Source organism: Gopherus flavomarginatus, chromosome 2 (genome assembly GCF_025201925.1).
Source record: "Gopherus flavomarginatus isolate rGopFla2 chromosome 2, rGopFla2.mat.asm, whole genome shotgun sequence".
Taxonomy (NCBI): Eukaryota; Metazoa; Chordata; order Testudines; family Testudinidae; genus Gopherus; species Gopherus flavomarginatus.
The window spans coordinates 138,161,168-138,179,619 of NC_066618.1; positions in this window are offsets into that span (position 1 = coordinate 138,161,168).

Consider the following 18,452-nt stretch of genomic DNA (forward strand, 5'->3'; position numbering starts at 1 on the left):
TGTGTTTGCCATATCTCACTGACTCACAGACTCTGCCCTTTCTCCCAGCATTTGCCCGAAAATTATAATATATATTAACGAAAACATAAAAAGAACTAAAATAATGTGTAACTAAGAATAAGGATATCTGATGATCTAACCCTTCTCCTAAGCTATAATTACTGCTATGCCTTGCGTTGTGTCTAATTTGGGTTGCAACTTCCTAGAGATTGGGATGCCATTTTTTAAAAAAAAATCTGTCGAGTTCCATGCACATCTGTGGAGCTATATTAACAATAGTGGAAGTAGGAACCTTACAAGTTTGGACAACTGTACCATCTGTATAGTTCTGATCTTACTACCATTGAAGAAAGTGGGAGTTTTGCCATTGCTTCAGTTGAAGGAGGATCAGGCCCTAAATCGGTTAAACACAATGGCAGGCATTAAGGGAGCTGCTGCTATGCAGTCTGTCAGGTGATTTTTTCCTTTGTAGAGAAGACAAGCAGCATTATATGCATTTTGATGAAGGTTATTACTTGGAAGGTGGTGTAAAGATGATAATTTAATTAGTGAGGTGGGGGGGATGAGAAACTTTACACACTACATTTTGACACTTCTGAGGAAATCCTTGTGCTCACTGTTTCTGTCAGGCGAGATAATGTGTCTGTGTATTTCATCTGACACAAACAGCAGCACTGAATAAGCAGCCCCAGAAAACAATCAAACTGTGAAAGAAGGAAAGCCAAACATCTTTAACAGAGCTTACAAAATAAAACCAGTCTGTCAGTCAGGGAGCATGAAGACTCATTGTGGAGGCAGTCTGTGCTAGGCTCAGCCACTGCCACAGTGTTCAGACATTTCCGGAGATGATGTGGATAAAATGTTCACTCTGGATCTCCTGGATAAGGCCACTGAGCATCAATGGATGTTCCCCCAACAGAAATATCCAAAAGCTACTTAGAGCCCAATCCTGCCGCTATTGAAAACAAAGGGGAAAGAACTCTCAGACTGATGTTGTCTTACACATTCTATGGAAAAATAAGTTTACCAGCCTCCACTTCAGTGCTATCTTAAAACCTACTGTGGTGTGAAAATTCTTCCAAGGAAAAAAACGTGTCTTGGCTACCAGTAGTTGCTTTCTAGGGGAGATGACAAGCTGAAAGAGTCAATTCTACAGCACTACTAATGCCCAGCTCTTAGGGACTGCGATGATAGTAGAACAAAATAAGGCTTATGAGGCATGAAGTGCAAATATGGTTGAGGAATTTTTTCAGAAAGCTTCAAAATAATACAAGTAAAATAGCAGCATTTAAACTCTTGCTTTGAAAAGCAAATTTTTCCTGTCACCAATGGCACTGTTATAATAATATTGGGGGAACTGCATTGCCATAGACAGTATTACCAACAGCTTCACCAGTACCCCTGAAAACACTATGAAAAGTTTTAGAGACAGTTTAGTTGAAAGTGATATTTTTAACCAAACAGGTGCTCTAGCTTCAGGATAGGCAAAGGCTGGAGCTATTGGTAAAGTAATTAATTTTTGCTTTCAAAGAAAAAAGCAACAACTTGCAACCTGAGTGTTCTTTTATGCCTGTTATTATTAGGTGGCATTGCATCTCTAGTGGTGGCCTTTTGCTTTCCAAATACAGAATTATTTACTGGACAGATAAAATGCAGGGGAAACATATGAGGAGGATACAGTTAGGTGTGGTTTAATCCTCATAGCAACCAAGTTCAGCACTGATTTCAGATTTACTAACTTGGAAAGAAGAGTAAAGAGCATTATTTTGTGCTTCTTGGTAAGAATCAAGCAAGATAATGGTCAATATATATTTTGACCCTGTAGAGGTGCTGGCCGGGGCTCGACCATCTCCAGGGCAGAGCGGAGCCACACTGGATCACTGCACACTGCTGAGGTTTGGGGAATTAGTCCAGCTGCAGGAATCTTTCCTGGCAGCCCTTGCGGTAACTGGAATAAGCACCGTAAGCCCAGACCCTGGCTCAGGGCAGGGCAACAATGAGTTGGGTGCTCAGGCCCTCAGGCAGGGCTAAGCCATCACAGTACAATAGAAATAAACCTAGGTCCTGGTTCAAGGCAAGGCAATAGTGAGTCAGGTGCTCAGGCCCTCCGGCAGGAGCTGAACACTGGCAGGATAAATAGTAGCAATAAGCCCAGGCCCTGGGTCAGCTGGCAGGATAAATAGTAGCAATAAGCCCAGGACAGCAATGAGTCAGGGGCTCAGGCCCTCAGGCAGGGCTGAGTAGTAATGCTACAAACAGTAATGAGTCAGGAGCTCAGGCAGGGCTGAGCAATGACAATAGGCCCAAGCCTCCAAGGCCTGAGAGACGGGGAGACTGCCACCCACGAGTTGGGTGGCAGGGGTAATGCAGGTACTCCCACTCCACTGCTTCCCAGCCTTGGGCCTTAGCAATGGCAGAAGACTGAGTCAGTGGGGATCCTGGCCGCAACACACTGACATGGGCTCTGGCAGTGTTACAGCCAGACTAGGGTTGGCTGCCCCCGGGCTACTTCCAGACTCTCCGTCGGGTAGTATCTGGGTCAAGGGGTGTCATCTGAGGGGTCCGGCACCATGGGTTCCTCGGGATAGTGAGTGAGCAGCAGGACTGGCAACTCCTTCAGGTAGCGAGCGCAGAGGAAGTTGGGCCAGTCCTGGCATATATGTTGGGCCGCAGGGGTTTCCCAGTCGTGGGCTAGGCAGGAGACGTCTGGCCTGTCCAGCAGCTGGCTCCCTAGTGAACTCTGAAGGCAAGCCTTTATACCAGGGGTAGGCAACCTATGGCACGGGTGCGAAGGTGCCACGCGAGCTGATTTTCAGTGGCACTCACACTGCCTGGGTCCTGGCCACTGGTCTGAGGGGGCTCTGCATTTTATTTAATTTTAAAGGAAGCTTCTTAAACATTTTAAAAACCTTATTTACTTTACATACAACAATAGTTTAGTTATATATTATAGACTTATAGAAAGAGATCTTCTAAGAATGTTAAAATGTATGACCGGCATGCGAAACTTTAATATAGAGTGAATGAATGAAGACTCGGCACACCAGTTATGAAAGGTTGCCGACCCCTGCTTTATACTTCTGGGTCACCGCATGACCCTCCGAGGGGCGGGCTCAGAGCTCCCTACCTCCGTCCACTCTGGTCTCCGAATGGGCTTGTCCCACTCCAGGGCGGCAGGGAACCACACCGCCTCACTACAGGCCCCTAGAAATAGTCCACATTAATAACTGAGCAGCAAATACTAACATTTTCTTTTAAATTTTTTTCTGGGTATACCAGGTGCACTGGTTATATCTGAGATCTAAGTTACAATAATTTCTTGACAGAAAGCTGTGACACTCTCCTCTTGGAACCCAGAACTGTAAGCTACTGTGTTAATCCTCTGTCTTAGCAAGAGAGAGTTTTCCTGGAGTTTGGACTAGGGTGACCAGATGTCCTGATTTTATAGGGATAGTCCCGATTTTGGTTTTTTTTTCTTTATATAGACTCCTGTTACCCCCCACCCACTAACCCGATTTTTCACACTTGCTGTCTGGCCACCCTAGTTTGGACTATGAGACAACTTCCTGCCAAATCAGGCTGTCTGCCTCACCAGCAAATTCCTCAAGACTCTTAACCTTGCATTGTTACCTGCAATCAGTGTACCCCAGTTCCCATATTCCCCGGGGACATCACTTTGCAGTGTCCAGTCCCTCTCACTAGGCATTCACAGAAATTTATTAAGTTCACTGCCTCCAAAGAGACAGAGCACACAAGAGTCTGTTGGCTTTGCCGAGGTCCCACTCTTTAATACGCAACACTGAGATGGTTTACAGTAAAACTAAACATGTTTATTAATAAAGAACAGAGATTTAAGTGACACCAAGCAAGAGTAACAGAGACAGGTATGGTTATAAACAAAACAAAAATAACACTTTTCCTAGTACCTAAAGCTTAATTTTAGCAAGCTATATCTTTGCCTAAAACAGTTGCTCTCTTACATCAGGTTTTGTGAGTAGCAGCCATGTTAGTTTGTATCCGCAAAAAGAACAGGAGTACTTGTGGCACCTTAGAGACTAACAAATTTATTTCAGCATAAGTTTTTGTGAGCTACAGCTCACTTCTTTGGATGCACAGAATGGAACAGATAGACAGGAGATATTTATACATACAGAGAACATGAAAAGGTGGAAGTACGCATACCAACTGGAAGAGTCTAATCAATTGAGGTGAGCTATCATCAGCAGGAGAAAAAAAAATTTTTGAAGTGATAATTGAGATGGCCCATAGAAGGTGTGAGGAGAACTTAACATAGGGAAATAGATTCAATTAGTGTAATGACCCAACCATTCCTAGTCTCTGTTTAACCTAAGTTAATTGTATCTAATTTGCATATTAATTTGAGTTCAGCAGTCTCTCTTTGGAGTCTGTTCTTGAAGTTTTTTTGTTGCAAAATTGCCACCTTTAGGTCTGTCACTGAGTGGTTAGAGAGGTTGAAGTGTTCTCCCACTGGTTTTTGAATGTTATGACAGAACGCCACTAGCCATCACATACAGCCCCCAACTAAAACCTCTCCAGTGCATCATCAAAGATCTACAACCTATCCTTAAAGATGATCCCTCACTATCACAGATCTTTGGAGACAGGCCTGTCCTCGCTTACAGACAGCCTCCCAACCTGAAGCAAATACTCACCAGCAACCGCACACCATACAACATAAACACTAAACCAGGAACCTATCCTTGCAACAAAGCCCGATGCCAGCTCTGTCCACATATCTATTCAAGTGACACCATCATAGGACCTAATCACATCAGCCACGCCATTAGAGGCTCGTTCACCTGCACAACTACCAATGTGATATATGTCATCATGTGCCAGCAATGCCCCTCTCCCATGTACATTGGGCCAAACTGGACAGTCTCTACGCAAAAGAATAAATGGACACAAATCTGACATCAGGAGTCATAACATTCAAAAACCAGTGAGAGAATACTTCAGCCTCTCTAACCACTCAGTGACAGACCTAAAGGTGGCAATTTTGCAACAAAAAAACTTCAAAAACAGACTCCAAAGAGAGACTGCTGAACTCAAATTAATATGCAAATTAGATACAATTAACTTAGGTTTAAACAGAGAGTAGGAATGGTTGGGTCATTACACTAATTGAATCTATTTCCCTATGTTAAGTTCTCCTCACACCTTCTATGGGTCATCTCAATTATCACTTCAAAAGTTTTTTTTTCTCCTGCTGATGATAGCTCACCTCAATTGATTAGACTCTTCCAGTTCGTATGCACACTTCCACCTTTTCATGTTCTCTGTATGTATAAATATCTCCTGTCTGTGTGTTTCATTCTATGCATCTGAAGAAGTGAGCTGTAACTCACAAAAACTTATGCTGAAATAAATTTGTTAGTCTCTAAGGTGCCACAAGTACTCCTGTTCTCTTACATCAAGCTATCAGTAACTCTTGCCTTTCAGGCATGGGGATTCACCTTTCACAAAATCAGAGGGTGCCATTCCTTTCATCACCTAAGTGATGGACAACTAAGGGGTTCTCTCCCCTTCTTTTTATAGTCCAGTAAACTTCTGAGATGTATTCTTGTGACGTGTATCTCCAGATAAAGTTATTCTGCCCTGATGTTGATCTCTTCCTGTTGATTCCCATCCCTTTGCTGGCTCATATACAAATATAACTTCCATCATCTCTGACATTACCTTGCTCAATTTACATTGGAGACACAGGCAAAACAACATTCTTTGTCTAGGGGAAACTTGTTTATCAAGTCTGTCCCCAAAAACGTATGCTAGGAATATATTTCCAGTGCTCACACAGAACTCTATATACTCCATCCATACATACATCACACAATGATATCTATGATTAGCGCGTCACCAGGTTTTATGATACCTTACTCAATACACTTTTATAGTGCAATAATGTTGTGTATAGTCAGTTCGTTCAATTGCTTATTCTTTGAGGTTTAACCCACCTGTTCTTCCTTCTGCAGTGTCTTGAACCTGATTGTCACCAATAGTCTGATATAGTTTTGATGGATTTTATGTTTCCCTGTCAATACTGTAGAAAATACTGATGCAGATTTCAACCCCCTGTTTCCTTTTCCAGGATAGGAGTTTAGTTGCCTTCAGGAATGGGATGAAGGGATCCATCCTTCCCCCGTTATATACCCTCTTCTGTTTCTCATCTAACAATGATACACTGAAAACTTGAAGAGAAAATCCTGCAGCGGTAGCAGTACTGCTAAATGCTCCTGGAAATAGCATGAACAGGATTGCCTGTGAGTGACCTTTATTTCCTTGAGCTTCTGACATTGTAGAACAGTTTACCATGACTTTTACTTATTTCCAGGCTATCATGAGAGATCTGTATTGGTTGCCCTAGGCAAAAAGGTGAAAGGGGAAAACAGCATTAGATCTTAGCACTGCCTTGTTAATCCTCACTAATGAGTAGATCCTTTGTGAATTATATGATGAATAATGAAATGAGATGAAATGTAACAATGAAAAGCAATTTGATTAAATCCCACGAAAGAGCAACTCAAGAGAAATATCGGATTTGTTTTAAGTTTCATCTATTAGAATAACCATATAAAAATCTTAAATCACTGGAAAATTTAGGTTTGCAAATGACTAAAGGACCAGCTAATGAGGTCACACTGTACTCTTCTTTCTGATTATTATCTACAGTTTTTAAGTAACTGTAGAGAAGTTGCAAATTCTTTCAGAAAGAGCCATGGTTATTCCTTAGGATTATGCTTATTAGCACTACTAACTGCAAAATTAAATAAAAAGTTTGCTTTTCACACAATATATGGTATAAAGTATACAGGACAACAGTTTCATACTTGAATCCTAAAATTAGGCACCTAAGTAAGTGCTGTGCTTTTCAGAGTTGCTTAGTACGTCATGAGGCCACTCATTTAGGTGTCTTAAGTATGGTTTTAGACACCCACATTTGCAAATTTTGGGCACAGAATTGTAAATATGTGAAGGTAATTACTGAGAGAGGCATGTCAATTTGTAAGTTTTGTTGATGGAGGGAACTTGGTTTACTTCATACTTCGAGCAATTATGCACAAGGCTGCCCACACTGCCTTTTTAGTCTTCTTCAGTCCTGACGTGCAATACCACTGCTTTATTAACCCTCATCCTCTCTCGAGCAGAGCAAGGTGTCCCTGCCTGCAGGTATATGGGATCTTGGGGAGCAATTACCACACAGGTGGGGTGCAAAATAAACTTTATTAAGAAAATGCAAAAACAGGGAAAATTTAATAGTGAGGGGTATGGGGTTTGTTAAGGTAGGCAATTGGGGAGGGAGTTCTTTTAGTATAGTATAGGGGGTTTCAATAGTGGGGTACAATACAGTGGGGTACAATACAGTTGGTAACCAACTAACACTGAAGTATAAATGTAACAGGTAGCTAACAATTTCTAGGTAAAGGGTGTGTCACAGCAGCATATAACCAACTAACAGTTATGGGTAAAATGTGTTAAATAACCAACAACTCTAGGTAAAAATGTGTCACAGTGGTGTAAATATAAAATGTGAGGTGTGTGAGAGAGAAAAAGGGTAACCAATGGGGTTTTATGCTAGACTTCAGTAATACAATTGAGGTTTGGCAGCAGTAGGAGCGGGGTGAACACGTGGGGGAAGGGATTAAAAGAGAGAGAGAGAGAGAGAAAGGCAGTGGTAGAGGAATGAGGTTAGGGGATGGGGGAAGAGGAGCACGTGGTGGAGCAGAAACCAAAGATAGAGCCGCTACAGAGGGAGATTTAAACTCAGGGAGACACAGAGAGCAGACAGGCTGCAAGTTTAAACAGCAGAGAGACTGCAATGAGTGACTGGGGAGCTCGGGGGGGGGGGGATTGGGGCAGTGGGAAGACAAATTCAAATAGTAAAAACCTTATTTATCCCCTAACTTAATCAAACTTATATAAAATGACAAGCAGCTACAGAATACAACCAGGCAATGATTTTCTAAACTTATCTTAACCAACAATTAGGCAACACAACAAATATCACAGAAACTTACAAGCTCTACAATCTTAACAAACTATGACTTATTAAATTAAAAAAAACAAGACCTATGGTGCACCTTATGCTATGGGGAGGTTACAGAGGGCAGAGTGGTATGTATCCAGGACCCAGCTCCCAAGGAAGCCAAGGGATGGTGGCTACAGCGGTGGATACAGCTGAAAGCAGAGAGCCCCAAGGCAAAGCCCACAGGAGCAGAGCTTAGCAGTGGCAAAGAGCCCTGTAGTTTAAGAGAGGTTTTAAGACACAGACCAAGGTTTAGCTTGAGTCTGTGTGCTGGGGAAACAGAGCCAGCAGCTAAAATAATAAAATAAAAGTATAGAAAGTTTTACAGAGGGATTCTTACCAGTCCCCAAGGCAGCAGCAAAGGCAGAAGCAGCAGCAACATCAGAAGAGGCAAGGAGGGTTCGGTACAGTCTCAATAATCAGGAGATCTCTCAGGTAGCAATTCGTTCTTCATGGGAGGGGGTTCAAAAACGGGGGTACGCTCAAAAATAAAACGAGAGCGGAGAAAGGACCCCCCAGAACCCCTGGCTGATCAGACCAGGCAGCAATGCAGGAACCTTTCTGAGGTGTGTTTCAAAAATGTCTGGTTTTAAAGGCAAACTTGGGCAGTTTCCCACCAGTAATCCTGATAGGCTCCCTCTGTCACAGGGGAGGGGGCACAGGGGAAAAACTGAAGGTAAGCCCAGAGACATGCCTGGACATAGTCCTGTGCAATAGGTGACTCAAGAGCACATGAGACTATGACTCATGCCCAGGATCTTAAAACCACAATAGGCCTTGCAGCTCTGGACATTGCCTACCCTACACCAAGCCCAGGTTCAACGAGGTGATAACAGGACTAACCCTTTGAAAAGGGCAGTGGTCCCACTTAGCATGCAGCACAAGTGGCCATCCCTTTGAGAAGGGCAATGGCTCTTGTTAAACAACTTAAGGGGCCCTCCCTTTGAGAAGGGCAGTGGCCCTGGTAAACAACTTAACAGCCAGGGAAGGGCGGCCACAGGAGAACAGAAAACAAAATGGAGTCTGGGGAAACAAAATGGAATAGGGGAATAGCTGTAACGGACACAAGGTAGTTGTATCCAAATGGGACTGTGGTTTTGAAATATGAAACAAATATATCCCAATGCCATTTATCCTTCCTTTGTATCTTCACATGGTGCCATTTCCCCCTCCTTTTCCAGCAATAGGTGGCCTTTATGAAAAATATAGTAAAATGAGGCTATTGATATTTTGTTTTTTTTTCCCCTGAGTACTCTCTCTCCTTGCTTTATAGCAAACAGAGTTTTAAGGACCAATTTACCTTCATTGGCCTTTCTTTCTTTCCCTTTTCCCACTTTGCATGCTATGGTTCATTTCCATAAGGAGCCTTTGACACCCTACCCCTCTTCTATATCTATATTTAAGACCAGAGGAAAGATTTGAGACAGAAAAATTTAACACCCAATCTCCCTCCCAATCCCACACTCTGGTCATAGCCTGAGCACAGTTGAATGTTTTTGCAAAAAATTATTCATATTTAACATTGCTGACAATCAATGTGAGATGAACAGTAATGATTCAGACCACTTTTACAGCTCTTATTTTAGACTACCAGGAGACTCAGTAAGACAGCACCTTCAGAAGTGTTATATCTTCTCTTTCATCATGTTTTAAAGTTAATTTGGTGCAAAATGAAAACTTACATTCTGCAGATCTCTTGGTACTATTAGGGAAATACTTGTTCAATGTATTGGCTCAAGCCTACCTTCATTTGCCTCCCTCTGATCTATCCTTCGCTTACAAATTTTGGGGGAAAACCTTGCAAATATTACTTACATAATTTCATTTGGATAAATATTGGAGACAAAATTCTGTAAAATGTTAAGAGAAGTAAAAATTTTGCAAAATGATCTTTTTTTTTTTAAATGGATTAATCTGGACAACAGTTCACCCTGTACTTTCATTTAGTGAAGCCTATAAGGAGATTTGTTGCAATCTGGGAAGATTTGGACAATTTTGTCCAAATAGTTGAAAAGATAAGGATGATAATACTGTAAGTGATGATACTGCACATGATGATGTGCTTGACCATGTTCTATAAAGATACCATACAACAGAATAAGTGAGATTGTGTTTCATCAGATTGAATGAACATTATTATTTATTACTAAACAGAGGAGTATAATTTTGTTTTAAACTTAGGAACAGTTGAAAACCTATTGAATTCTTTAATATATTACACTCCAAAAGGTTGCTTATACAGTATGTTGCATAGAGGCTTTGAAACCATTATGCACAATAATGAAGATAGGTCATGGAATAAAAGCCTTGAGTTATTAGTCTCTACAACTATAATCATATATCATTAGACTTTACAAATTATCACTGTAGGAGCAGCTTTGCTCTTGATAATAGAACTGAAATAATACCTCCTAGCTAGAAACTATTGGAATTGTTTTAATTGAATTAATTGTTGCATTTTTGCCTCTCTCTGTTTGTTCATAACCTGGTTCTTGCTTTAAAATGGCTTTTAGTGCAAATATTTATCTGGCTAAGCAAATAAATAAAAGCATATAAATCTACGACAAATCCAGTTAATGATGCAGGAGAAAGTGGCTGGGAGGGCCTGTTGTAAAAGACTGTAACTTCCAGCCTTCGGGAAAGACTCTGTGCTGTGGTGACAGTGTTCCCTCTCCCTGCATTACCAGTGACTACTGTTCATTTAGCAGGAGCTATTTTCTAGTGAAGTTGAAGGCCATTAACTTTAAGCATCAGAAGCAGGCTTTTGAGCACAAATACAATTGACTTGAGCCAAATAATTTTTTTAATGAAAATTTAGATCCCCTGCTTGAAATACAGATATGGCAACACACTGTTTGGTCCTGCCTGAAGTATGCATTAGCAGGGTTAACAGATGGCCTAAAAGGAACTGAAATTATCATCATATTCTGGTGATAACATTTTACAAATCACATTCCATGATCCAAATATGAATTTTGTCATTCAGATAATTCAGACAGTCCTATCTACACCTGTATCTTATTGCATTACCAAGTACATACATAACAATCAAAAACATACCCATGAAATAAGAAAAAATAACTGTGACAGGTTCAATCACCGAGACCCCCTTGGGACTGTCACCTGGTGTGCTGAAACTACCTCTGAGCCTGTTTTCTTTGCCAGCTTGGGACCCCAGATCCCTGTCTTGTTGAGCCAGACACGCGAGCCTACTGCAACACAGACCCAGGTCTGGTCCACGCCCCCAAAGCTGCAGACTTTAATCAAAAACTGCTCAGCAGCTCATCTATCTCCAGTACCCAGACACCCAGTTCCCAATGGGATCCAAACCCCAAATAAATCTATTTTACTCTGTATAAAGCTTATACAGGGTAAACTCATAAATTGTCCACCCTCTATAACCCTGATAGAGATAAATGTGCAGCTGCTTGCTCCCCTGAGTATTGATCACTTACTCTGGGTTAATTAATAAACAAAAGTGATTTTATTAAGTATAAAAAGTAGATTTAAGTGGTTAGAAGAAATAAGAGACAGAACAAAGTAAGTTACCAAGCAAAATAAAACAAAACACGCAAGTCTAAGCCTAATACATTAAGAAACTGAATACAGGCAAATCTCACCCTCAGAGATGTTCCAATAAGCTTCTTTCACAGACTAGACTCCTTCTTAGTCTGGGCCAAATCCTTTCCCCTGGTATAGTCCTTGTTAGTTCCAGCTCAGGTGGTAACTCGGGGATTTCTCATGACTGGCAGCCCCTTTGTCTCGGGGATTTCTCATGACTGGCAGCCCCTTTGTCCTGCTCCACCCCTTTTTATAGCTTTGGCACAAGGCGGGAATCCTTTGTCTCTCTGGGTCCCCACCCTGCTTTCTAAATGGAAAAGCACCAGGATTATGATGAATTCCAGTATCATGTGACATGGCCACATGTCACTTTAAGATCTCCTTCTTCATTACCTAGTAGCTGGAAGACGCATACATAGGAAGACTTGCAAACCCATTCACAGTTCATTGATTCTGAAGCACCCTTAATGGCTTCCACTTAACATGTTTACATCAGTAATACAAGTTTATATCTTATTCTCCTAACTCCATGTGCAGAAATAATACATGCAAACAAATAGGATGAACACACTCAGTAGATCATAAGTTTTGTAATGATACCTTACAAGAGACCTTTTGCAAGAAGCATATTCCAGTTACATCATATTCACACTTATAAACATATTTCCATAGAACATTATGGAGTGCAACATCACAGTAACAATTAACAAATGATTATTACAGTTCACTAAAGAAATCCAGTCAGGATTGGATTCCTCATTGTTTTGGTTATTACACAGACAAGAATACTACCACATCCTGTCTGTTTTCTCTCCAAAAAAGTTGGCAAGTTATGATGCAGAGAGGGAAGTGTGTGGAGGGTTTTAAGAGTGACTCAAAGGCGTTGTATTGATGGATGGGATTGGGGGAGGGGGGTTAGTCAACAAGAGAGAAGATGTAGTACAGCTTGACCAAGACAATGGCAGAAGACCTGCCTGACTTTATGTCAAATGAAGGACAATAAAACTCTCACAGCACACAACAAAAACCAGACAGACATAAAGGGTGTCAGAACATTCCTTTGGGCAAAAGCTTTTGTAAACAGATGAGCCTTTCTGTATGCTCTGAAGGACAACTTCTCACTTTGAACAAGCTAGGGAAGTGAGTTCCAGGTTTGAGGGCCCTTCTCTGAAAATACCCTACCATCAGTCCCAAGACAGTTTAATATGGAAGCCTGCTAGCTCACACACCTTCTCTGTCTCCGCATTTCATATGGTACCAGTCAAGAGCTGACATCTAACACACATTGCACCTAACCCAGGTAGGGTTTTGTAGATCAAAAGCTAAGGCTTGAATTGTAGTGAAGACTACAGAACAACAGTGTCATCAGCTCCAGAAGTACTGGCCACTAGCTGAAATTTGAGAGCAAACTTTAGGTTTGTCTAGATCCCAGCAGAGTTCATTGCAGTGATTTAATGTGGAGGTCAACATGGCATGTATATTCATGCCAATGTATTTAAACCAGAGAAAAACCCACAGTTTCCAACAAATTATCACTTTTTCTCAGCAGGCGATCTATAGTTAGGGCTTTTACTGAGGGTCTATTTGAAGTGTTCATTTTTGTTATTAAATGGGGATCATGAACAGCACAGCACCATGTTGCATCTGTTATGACACAGGGAACCAGGAATAAACAGTATATTTTATTTACGTATAGAGTACTTATTGCTGTAATAGCAAGATGCTTCTTAATTACAAGCCAAAATCATGAATTCCATAAAACGATATGTCACAGTTCCTGAGATATGTGCCCCTTTGACTTCTTTGTGGCCTCCATTAGGACTCCCCACAGCAGTCTTGGGCTTCTAGCCAACACTTCTCTCAGGGTGGGAATGCACTTGCCTCTCCCACAAGACCAGACATGTAGGCTGCAATTCCTCATGGCAACTTACTGTGGTCATGTCAGCAAGTCTGAATTTAGCTCAGTACCTGTAGTCCTGCTGCCTAAGGGCTATCACAGCAATAACCAGTGACCAGTCAGCCTTCATCAAGCAAGGTATTTTATCAGAACAAATGAATTACAGAGAAAACATATCACAAAGCAATACACAGCTTACACACGAGCTTACTGAGTAATACCTATTTACCTCATAGGACCCTGGTAGGTCTCTAAGTCCTTCAAACCCTTTCTGCAGGAACTGTCCCCGTTACTTGCAGTGCTATATTAGTTCTTGGATTGAGTAAGATTGACCTTTCCTCTGCATTAGGCTGGTCACTTTATACAGCTCTCATCTTCTTTGTTTGGGTTGTCTTCTTTAAACAGTTTAAACAGTTCCAACTGGTATATATAATTTTCCCCGGCATGGTGATGTCTCTCCAGAGTTGCTTACCTTTCTAGAGTCTTGCATTAATTTCCCCGCAGTGATTTTAGTTCCAGATTTTTCATTCAGGGTGAAGTGACTTTTCCCACAGTTACAGTGTTGCTTGTCATGTTGCAAGAAAGAAAAAAAAACCTTCACACCTGGCAGGTAACAATACAAGAGGAAAGGGGAACCTAAGTTACATTACATATATATAAAAAGCATCAAAGTGTCCTGTGGCACCTTATAGACTAACAAATGTATTGGAGCATGAGCTTTCATGGGTGAATACCCACTTCGTCAGATGCATCTGACGAAGTGGATATTCACTCATGAAAGCTTATGCTCCAATAGTACCGTTAGTCTATAATATGCCATAGGATGCTTTGTCAATTTTTACAGATCCAGACTATATATATGTGCAAAAATGTAGACTCTATAAAATCAATACCAACTAAAATAAATCAATCCATCTTACATTGAGCCCTGGAGCTTGGTATAGTTGGACTCTTGTGCACTGCCAAAAGAAAATGAATGGCAAAGGTGAAGACTCTCAACTGAAAATATTCTATTGCTTGCTTCAGAGAGACTTACCTTAGAACAACAAGAGCATGTGCCTAGTTATACAGTAAGAAGTATACTCTCAAATCCATATTCTGGACTTTGATATTTATTTCAGGCTCATGACAGCAATCTTTAAAATAATAACAGGTAAATATTTAAGATGATCAGTATGCACTTGAGATTTAATATACCAATTAGATAGAGGCATAAGCACCAACTTCCTTTCTTACCGGTGGGCTCTCGACCCCCCCAACCCCGCCCCTGCATTGCCTTTGCCCCACCCCCTTTCATTCCTTCCCCAAAGTCCCTGCCCCCTTCCTGCCCCCATTCCACCCCCTTCCCCCAAGTCCCCACCCCTGCCCCTTCTCTGTCTCCTCCCTTGAGCACACTGTATCTCTGCTCCTCCCCCCTCCCTCCCAGAAAGTCTTAAGCACCACCAAACAGCTATTTGATGATGGGAAGTGCTGGGAGGGAGGGTGAGGACCAGGGATGCAGCACCCCCGGGGGGGGAGGGAGAAGGAACTGAGGAGGGGGGAGCTTGGCTGCCAGTGGGTGCAGAGCATCCACTAATTTTTCCCAATGGGTTCTCCAGTCCCAGAGCACCCATAGAGTTAGTGCCTATGGACAGAGGTTAAAAACCTGTTACAAATCTGGGTAGTCATCAATATTTAATTTTGATAAATTTTACGGGCACAATTGTTCCTCAGTTCCAATGCCATGCGGCAGAGCATAAATACATGCAATATGTCAGTATAACTTGGAAAATATCTACCTTAATATCAAGGCAGATATTGTGCAAGTAGATCCTAGGTGCAGATCCTAGATCCTAGTCTGAGCACTGTGATTGCATTGTAGAAGTGCACTGTTATAAATGGGGACATGACACATTTGGGGCATTCAAACACATTCAGGACAGTGCTGAGTGAACCTCATGGCTATATGTGTGTTGCAGGCCCAGCTGAAATATTAAGCCAACTCAGAGCAGCTCTAAAATGCACTCTAGAGTTGAAGAACTCTGGAACATGTACTGTTAACTCTGCTCCAGTTCACATATAGCCACCATTAACAACATTAGTTCTTCCTGCATATATTTCAGACTGTGTCATGATAGCCTCTAAGTATAAGTTAATAGGTGACACTAACAATAATGTTTATTATAGTTATATCCATAGTCTTCTAGTTGTTCTCTAGCCATCTTCTCTATGGAGCTCATGCTACTTACTGACATCTGTAAGTATGGAGCGTATGCAAAGTAAACTCTTTTCAGCTTATTCTCCTCATTTCATTTGGGTGCATGATTTTTATATACACTGGGGCAATGCTGAGCACCAGATGTATTTAAATAGTACTTTAGAAAGGCTACAGCTTTGGGAGGATATTTATTTGCATTTCTCCTGAAATTTCAGGGCACCAAGTCTTTGGGCCTGTAAACTGGTACAACCCCATTACAGCACCAGTTTGCAATAGGATTGAAGTTGTCTCTAAGAAACTGATTACAGTTTATTTTATTAAGTATAGAATTCAGGTGGCTGGAATTGTTTAACAACCTCTCTATAGTAGAAATTAGAGAGTTGCTTACAAGATCCTACGAAGAATCTTCCTACTTAAAATACATGACAGAGACAGAATTTGGCATTTTGAAATCCTTTTTAATGCCATTTTCCCTCATGCCCTTCTCTCCTCATTCCATTGTATTATTCCATATTTATCTTCAGATATATTCTTTGGTCACTTTAATCCTTCCTAAGTCTTGATAAGCTTTTCACCTTAGACTCGCGTTCTTCAGATAAAGCGTCACCACTGATGTTCTGTCAGTGAGAAACTCTCATCCAGAAATCAAATTTCTTCCTTCTAGCTTTGATACAGCAGGACTCAGTACAGCACTCAAATGCCCAAATGTTAGCAAGAAAACAACAACCTAAATGAAGTAAATCCTTGCTTGTGTAATTCCCCTGCAAGGTAGTAATCACAGTTTTGATGTTTCTGTTAACCTTCTCAACAGGATGTGACAGAAGTTCAATGAAAATAAAATATTGCTGCTTTGGGGAGTTCTCTGAGAGTTTGGAGACTTAATAGTCCCCAAAGTTCTTGATGAAAAGCAAATACAACTGTTTAGACATCAACATTTCAAAAAGCCCTAGAGGAAAAGCAATAGAAGTCGACCGCTGTAGTGCTGCTATTGTTCTTTAACAAACTTCTGAGAATTCTTTTATGTTATGCAAAAAGAATAAATTATTAGTAACATGTTCCTATATTATGTGTTGTTACATTATTTGGATCCATCCACTATTTTATATCATTACATTGACAATCACTCTCCTAGAATTCCTGCAGAAGTCTGGCAGAGAGGAAACTTCATGAAAATTATTTGAGTTGATTTAAAAATAAAAAACAACCCACCAAAGAAACCCACAATGAGTCAATTAAAAACAAATCCCTAAACACTTAAGCCTGGTCTACAGTGGCGGGGGGGTCGATCTAAGATACATAACTTCAGCTACAAGAAAAGCATAGTCGAAGTAGACGTATCTTAGATCAACTTACCTCCCATCCTCACGGTGCAGGATCGACATCTGTGGCTCCCATATCGACTCCGCTTCCGCCTCTTGCCCTGGTGGAGTTCCAGAGTCGATGGCAGAGCATTTGGAGAGTGATTTATCATGTCTAGACAAGACATGCTAAATTGATCCCCGATAGATTGATTGCTACTTGCCGATCTGAGTGAATTCAATGGTGTGAGCATTTAGAGAACCACTGGCTATGAGTGAAAATGAATGTTAATGGAATAAATTCAGGATTCACACAGCAGAATATTATTCATTATGTGCAGCTAGTTATTTTTTGTGTAAAATGTTTCAGTCATCCAATCATGGAGTAGAAAAAAATACCACTTAATTGACCAAGCAAAAACCAGAAATAATGAATAGCCAATAACTGAAGCCAATATTTTGCAAGCAGCCCAGAATCTGCAAGTTATTTGCCCATACTATTCAAATACAAATAAACATAAACTTCACTATATCTATTTCATCATGTGGTTGATATAATTCAGTATGAAAGAAAATGACTTGTTTGTTACCAATATTGTAAAGAAAACAGTGGGTGGCATGACACACGTGGTTATGTATTTAAATAAGGAAACAGTGCTATTGCTTTTGGATTCTTACTCCATTTTGTATCTCTTGTCCAAGCTCCATTTTGAGTTTGGCTAATCTGGTTTACTCTGGCATAAGCCCACCAATGCAAGTCACATTTTATACTAGCGTGGCATATCTACACTTGGAGTTTGCACTGGTGCAGCTATATCAGTGCAAAGCAAAAAAAAAAAAGAAAGAAAGAAAGAAACACAACCTACAGCACACAGGACCTTCTGGAATGTGCACATCTGCACTAGGTACCTGGTACAGGACAAAAGGAAAAAAATATTTTGTTTAATTTTCTTTCTAATTCCTTTGGGTGAGGTGATGCCTGAGTGATATGTTGGAATCTATTCTTTGGCTGAAAATGGATAGAAATAATTATTCATTATTTATTATTAATTATTATTATTATTATTTTCAGCTAATAGATCAGATTGTTCTTTTTGGGCACAATAGGGTCTCTGGACTCTGCTCAGATTTAAATAGTAAACAACAATAATTTTAAAGAAGCAGACTGACTCTAAGAAGACCTTTCATGACCTTCCCCTTCTGTGTTTTGATGCCATGGCCAACATCACATTGAGTATCATTCACTTCCATGAGGAGCAGTGTCTTGTAACATTGAGGATGTGTTTGATGTATCTTGTGAAGTAGGACTCACCCCTCCTGCAAATTTGTTACATCTCCTATCGCCTGTCTTAGAGAGAGGGTTCAGTATGTTGGGACTCTAGGCTTCCTTACTGCATTCACCTTGTATCTCTATTTTAAAATTATCCTTCAGTCTTTCACTGAGGGCTACATTTA